The sequence below is a fragment of the Mandrillus leucophaeus genome, unplaced genomic scaffold, assembly GCF_000951045.1.
Source record: "Mandrillus leucophaeus isolate KB7577 unplaced genomic scaffold, Mleu.le_1.0 Scaffold540, whole genome shotgun sequence".
Lineage (NCBI taxonomy): Eukaryota > Metazoa > Chordata > Mammalia > Primates > Cercopithecidae > Mandrillus > Mandrillus leucophaeus.
Genome location: NW_012105809.1, coordinates 697,808 through 705,254, shown reverse-complemented (window position 1 = coordinate 705,254; position 7,447 = coordinate 697,808).

The window sequence follows — 7,447 nt, the reverse complement described above, 5'->3', positions numbered from 1 at the left end:
CTTTCTTTCTTCTTTTAAGGATGGGAGTGATGGCTTCCAAGCACTTTAAATATTGGAGCTGAAACTGGAATTCAGTGATCTTTTAATATCCTAAGGATCTGTAGGAGTGTTCCCCTTTACTTTCACGGTATTTCTAATTACAGCTTTCTTTCTTTATTTCTGTTGATCTGTCTAGAAAAGATTTATTAATTTTATTGATCTTTCAATACGGCCCTGTGAATAAATAAATTACCCTGTGGATAAAATTTCGTGTTCTTTCCAGATTTTGCTTATTATAAATGGTGACTTTTTCACACATATTCAAGAATTTAAACCTAGGAGCAAAGAGTGAGATCTTAGGTTTTCAAAAGTTCAATTTTACACAATAATGTCAATGTAGTGCCCGAGTACATTTCACCAATTTTCACTCATATTGTGAGTGTATAAGGGTACACACAATCTACATCCAGATCAACATATACACTATAGGATCACTTAAATTTTGGTAGCATTATGATTGTAGAATGGCATGTCTGCTTATTATCATAATTTGCATTTTTAAATTTATGACCGCCGTACACACACACACCCATCCACATACACAAACACATACATATGCTATATCTATATATATATAGTTTGGGTTTGGCTACTAATTCATTGCTTTCCTTGGGAAGTGAGATTCAATCCTCCCTATATTACATTTTAAAGATAGTAAAATTAGCACTGCCTAACCAAATTTTGACCAAAATCTTTGGCATGATTTTTAAAAATTTCTAGTTCAGAATTTGATTTTTTTCTTTTTTTTCTTTCTTTCTTTCTTTCTTTCTTTTTTTTTTTTTTAAAGCATGTCTGGAGGCATGCAAATTTAAATACCATAGAAGGGGATTCAAATGTCTCTCCTGAAGTGACTTATTTTGCCCCGCACTGAAAGTGTGGAATGGCTTTTGGTAGCCAGCTGGGATGGTGGACGGTGCAGGTGTAGCGGTAGCTCAGTGCCTGCTAGAGTTCATCTGATTATGAGATGTGCATGTCAACCTGTCTACGAGTTTTAAATAAGAGAGGAAGCTTTTTCCACTACCAAAGCGCATAAAGAGAATGGCCAAGGGATGCCAATGCAATTTTTCTGTTGGAAAATACTATGTCTCCATTGATGTTTTTCCTCTTTTAAAAAAAAGGTAGTAAATATGAAAAAAGGAAATTAGGATTCAGTAGAGACGGGGATGCAAGGTTGGAATGTAAGTGAAGTAAGCATAGGCCTGTTTGTTCAGTCCTCTAAGTTGACTACGTCACATCAATGGGACAGACCTCACTATGCCAAGACACTTTGTTCATTTCATTGTGCAATAAACATTCTGGAAAGAGTGTTTGCTATCTATCAGATTCCCTGACTGGTAGACAAGCATGCAGCAAAAATCTGCAGAGCAATAGGTTTTGGTACGAAAGGTTAAGTGGAGGGGAAAAGAGAAAAAAAAAATGCTTAGTAAAGAATACACACTGAGTGTGCTTTTCGCTGTCAGCTGATGTTCATTCCTGTGGAGAATTCTGGGAAACTAGAGAAGCAATCTGTGAGCCGGTTAGCTTAAGCCTCCTCATTCGTGTAGGCTTGAGCACATACGTGTTTCTTCATATTTTGCTTAGAGCCTTTAAATTTTTTGTTATTTAGTTGGTCAAAAAATCTTTATTCTTTTCTGATACCCACGCTTATAGAAAACAGATCATCTTTTAGAAAACTTCTAAATTGTGTCTACTATAAATTTAAAAAATAAGAATTGAAGGCGATAAGAATATGTAGGAAAGGAAACAGTCTAAGTGTGACTGAAAAAAAAAGAGCTTGCTGAAATTGAAACAGAAAAGGTGATGGGGATGCGATTGAGTCTAAGTTATTATTTCCAGGCAAAAGTAAATTTCACAAGTGTACTCTTTAGTTATCTTTTCTCCTCTGTAGTGTAGCTTGTCCAAAGACCGAGACCAATGTCTGTAGAATTTTGCTAAGGAAGCAGACTACCTAGAAAAGTCTATAATAGTCAAAATACATTTATGTGTAAACACAGTAGAATATATTTCTCTGATACTCAAGGACTCAAAAAAATACAGTATCCCTATATATTTCCTTAATATCTTGTTGTATATGTACTCAAAATTCACTGCCATCAGTAAGGGTAAAGCCTGGAAACTTTGATTTCAAAGGAAAATGAAAACAAAGATCTGAGGTAAGCAGTGATGTAAGCTTAATTTGAAAAGTAAAGTCTCATCCATCACACACTTGTTTTAAAGTTAGAATAATGGATTGCTAAAAGCTGAGTTAAGCCATTTGACATACACATCTCTTTATAGAATTGAATGAAAATCAACCTTCGCTGAGGCTCGTTGTAAGAGAACCCCCTACGCTATGCCAGATAAATACATACAGTTACATTTAATTAATTGTTGAAAATGTAACAATTGCCTTATTTGCTAGTTGAGACAGATTTGTGGTTCATAGTAGGATTAATGTTTATATTTCTTCCCTCTTTATATTTAATCCAGGTTGGCAGAAATGTGCCACTGGTGGTAAGATTTTTTTACTAAATTGATTGTCAATAAAATTACAATTTAATTTAAGTATGTGAATTATTTGCTACTTTTTGCTAAAATGCAAATATTCTTGTTTTCATTATATGTAATTTAAAAGGAAATATGCAGGGACAAAATCTAGAACTGTTATTAACAAATGCTATCTAAAACATAACTTTTGCTTTTTATATACATTAAATACTCATTGAATGTGATAATCCAGTCACATTTTTATACTATCTTTTATTTCGGTTCTAAAAATATAAGACAAACTTCAGAGAAGTATCTATTATACAATAAAAGCTGGAACATTACATTGGTAGCATTTTGCTACTAGAAATTTTTAATTTGTTTATATATGAAGAATATTTTCCAATATTTTAAACACAGTGTTGAATAATTATCTTTCCTACTTGGATATCTCTTATTATTACTCCTTTATTCGCTAATTATACCTAAATTTTCATTTTGTAAATAACATGAGATTTACAGTTAGATATTCATATCTTCATAAGAATATAAATGGCAATTAAGAGTGTCACTTTTCTAATATGATCTACAATTAGACAGGGCTTCACCATCCTCAGATTGCAATAAGTACTTGGACTTTACTTGCACATATATCACTGTATCATTTAGAGTAGACATCTTAAAATCACATTATTAGATAGAAAATGCTGCAGTTTTAAATACAATGAAAATTGCTGAGCTTTACGGAATCTCCTCCTGAAAGCCAAATATAACCCTAAATTGAGGCATTTTTCAAGGAAAAAAAAAAAAAAGAGAGAGAAAATGACCTGTTGAGATAATTTAGACAGTTTCCTTAAAATAATGTGAATAATTGCTGCTATTCAATGACTTTTTTGACTCAAAATTTATATAAAATTTAGCCTTCAAGTTCATAAGTATTGGTTGTATTGGCTTTCTGCTAGTGAGAAAGACATTAGTAAAAAACTAATTTTTCTGCTAGTTTTATATCAGAAAATAAAAACTCTTTTTTCATTGATTGGTTTTCTTCATTAACCTTTACAATGACTTTAGCTAATTACTAAACTTAAAAAACATAGGTAAATAACCACAAAATGTGTTTATTTGGTTGGCTTGCAGTTGGACGAAAAGAACTGTAGTTACAGATTTATTTAGTCAAATTTAAAAGTAGGATATTTCCAACAATGAGAATTTTCAGGTAGTTTATACAATTTTGGAGGAACCACATTTGTTTTCAAAGTGTTTTTTGAATTAAAAGAAAATTTAACTCCAATTTATTCTATTTGCAATGGTTATTTCTATCAAATGACAAAAACGGAAAAACCCAAATTCTTATCATTTCTTTTAACTCTGTAGTGTTCGAATTGTTTTATAAACAACAACCAAAAACCTCTACAGTTTTTTCATTATTTTTCTTTTGCTACATTGTTTCCCATTTATCCTTTTTAAAATATACTATAATGCTTTATAAAATTATGTTTTATGATGTGGTTCACCAAACTGGATGTTTATTGAAGATGAGGTCTGATTGGCCTGAGTACAGGAAGATTATTTTCTCCCTTTCATTGGACACGGTGCTTTTCTCAAGGTCTAAGATGACTTTGTAGCATAGCTACTCTACATCTGTTTCCAAAATAATTTAAGCAATGTGTGGAAGTATTTAATAATGACAATTTATAAAGTTAAGGAGAGTCATAATAAATTTTATAAAAGAAGTACATTATTTGTACCAAATCTCAGATAATATTGTTTATCAGTGAAATAAGGTGTTAAGAGTCCCTGGAAACAAGTATATATACAAATATATGTTGAGATATATGGCTGCCATCCGCTAGCTTCTTAAAAATTTTATTTCAAAATATTTGATTGAGATATAAAAATTGTATTAAAGATATACAACATGATGATTTTATATGTGTGTACATGGTGTACTGATTACCACAAATTAACTGTCATCACCCGTAGTTACTATTTTGTGTGAATACATGTGTGTGTGGTGATGAAACTTATATGCTTTCTTATCAAATTTCAAGTAAGCAATACAGCATCTTTTTTATTTTATTTTATTTTATTTTATTTTATTTTATTTTATTTTATTTTAAAGACGGAGTCTTGCTCTGTCGCCCAGGCTGGAGTGTAGTGGCGGGATCTCAGCTCACCGTAAGCTCCGCCTCCCGGGTTCCCGCCATTCTCCTGCCTCAGCCTCCCGAGTAGCTGGGACTACAGACGCCCGCCACCTCGCCCGGCTAGATTTTTGTATTTTTTAGTAGAGACGAGGTTTCACCATTTTAGCCAAGATGGTCTTGATCTCCTGACCTCGTGATCCGCCCGTCTCGGCCTCCCAAACTGCTGGGATTACAGGCTTGAGCCACCGCGCCCGGCAATACAGCATCATTAACTATAATCACCAAGTTGTACATTAGGTCCCCAGAACTTATTCATCTATTGACTGGAAGTTTTACCTTTGACCACATCTCCCAACTACTGCCCCTGCCTAGCACCTAGCAACCAACATCCCACTCTGCTTCTGTCAGTTTGACTTTTTAGGTTTCCACATATAAGTGAGACAATACAGGTTTTTCCTGTGCCTGGCTTATTTCACATAGCATAATGTCCTCTAGGTTCATCCATGTTGTTGCAAATGGCAGGATTTCCTTCTTTTTTTATGGCTGAATAATATTTCATTGTGTATATGTGTATATATGTACCATATTTATCCAACAATGAGCATTTAGATTATTTCCATGTCTTGGTTATTGTTAACAATAATGCTGAATGAACACTGGGGTGCAGATATCTTTTTAGCATACTTAGAGATACTTCATTTCCTTTGGTTTTCTTTGGTTATATACCCAGAAGTGAGATTGCTAAATCACATGGTAGCTTTGTTTTTTTTTTTGTTTTGTTTTGTTTTGTTTTGTTTTTTGGTGGGGGGGCTTCCATACTATTTTTCATGATGACTGTATTAATGTACATTTTCACTAATAGTGTACAAGAGTTTCCTTTTCTCTACATCCTCACCAACACTTCTTATCTTTTGATCCTGATAATAGCCATCCTAATAGGTAACTTTTCACTGGAGTTTTGAATTGCATTTCTCTAATGATTAGTGATGCTTACCTAACCTTTTCATATGCCTAACAGCCATTTTTATGTCCTCTTTGGAAAAATGTCTATTCAAGGCCTTTACCCATTTTTAGATTGGGTTTTTTGATTTTTTAATTTTAATTTTTACTTTTTGTAGTTGTATTTTATGATTACCTGATATATTTTAGATATATAATAACACCCTAACAGATTTATGGGTTACACATATTTTCTCCTATTCTGTAGGTTGGTTTTCATTTGTTAATTCTTTGCTTTGCTGTGCAGAATGTTTTTGTTTAATGTAGCACCATTTGCTTATTTTTGGCTTTGTTGCTTATGATTTTTGTGTCATATCTAAAAAAATCATTGAAAGACAAATGTCAAGGAACTTTTCCACTATGTTTTCTACTAGGAATTTTATAGTTTTAAATCTTACCTCTAAGTATTTAATCTAATTTGAGTTAATTTTAGTATATGCTATAAGACAAGGGTCTTTCATTCATTTACATGTAGAAAAATAGTTTTCCCAACACCATTACTTTCTCTATTATGTATTCTTGGCACGTTTGTCAAAGATTAGTTGAAAATCTTTGTATGGGTTTGTTGCCTACTTTTATGCCAATATGATACTGTTTTGATTACCCTAGCTTTGTAATATAATTTGAAAGTAGGTATGTGATACTTCCAGCTTTATTTTTCTTTCTCCAACTTGCTGTGGCTACTTGGAGTCTTTTGTGATTCTATAAACAATCATAAGCAGTTTTAGAATTATTTATTCAATTTCTGTAAAAAAAAAAGTAACTGGAATTTTCATAGAGATTGCAGTGAATCTGTATATCATGTTGGGTAGTTTGAACATTTTAACAATAGTAAGTCTTTCAGTCTATCAGTATGGGATATCTTTTCATTTATTTGTGTCTTCTTCAAGTTCTGTCATTAATGTCTTATAATTTTCATTGTAAAGATTGTTCACCTGTTTGGTTAAAGTTATCTCTAAGTGTTTTATTCTTTTTGATGCTCTTGTAAATGGGATTTTTTTTTAAAGAGGAAAAGGGCCAGTTGCCTCTAGGTAGTAGTTTCTCTGGGAAGGTCCTCCACTGCAAGATAATCTGTCCTTCTCTTTCTCCATTTTTTTTTTCTTTCTTCAGTAAAATCTTTAAGATGGCTTGCTTCTCTAGATGGCTAAAATGTTTTTCCTCTCTGTTTGGATGTTTTCCTGAAATTCGCAGTCATCCCGAATGGTGCCTGCTATGCAGGCGGCCTCCACATGTGCTCCTGTCTGCCCCTTACCCTGAGAGCTGCCTCCCTCTCTCAGGTATCCCAGTTGACCTCATGAGGATGGAAGGATAAAGAGCACTAGCAAAAATGGAATGCCGCAATGTAGAGCAGCACCATCATCAGTGAGATGTTTTGGCTTCCTGTGAAGCAGGGTCCCCCTCTGTTTGGAGAAACCTACAGAGTTTCAGCATACCACCCACTGATACAGTGGCCATGCACATGAGAGTCTCCCAGTTCCAGTGTGCAGGGTTTCACTAAGCACTTGGTGTTCATGCCTGATGGCCTCAGCACCAAGGTTGGGGTTGCCCCTCTCCTGTCCCGGAACATTGCTACATGAATTGGGACCTTCAGACAATTTAGCCAGTTTGACTCTGGTCAGTAGTTCTCATGTGAGGAGTGAGAGCAATCATGGTCTTCCCTTTGCAGTAGTAGGCTGGCAATTTTTGCACCTTGGAGAGGACTTGCATGAAACAGAAGAGATGTACCGCTTAAAGTTCCTGGAGAGTTTAGGGTGTGACAGGGACCGACAGGAGGTCTGGAGGTGGCAAGAGGCTCAGTC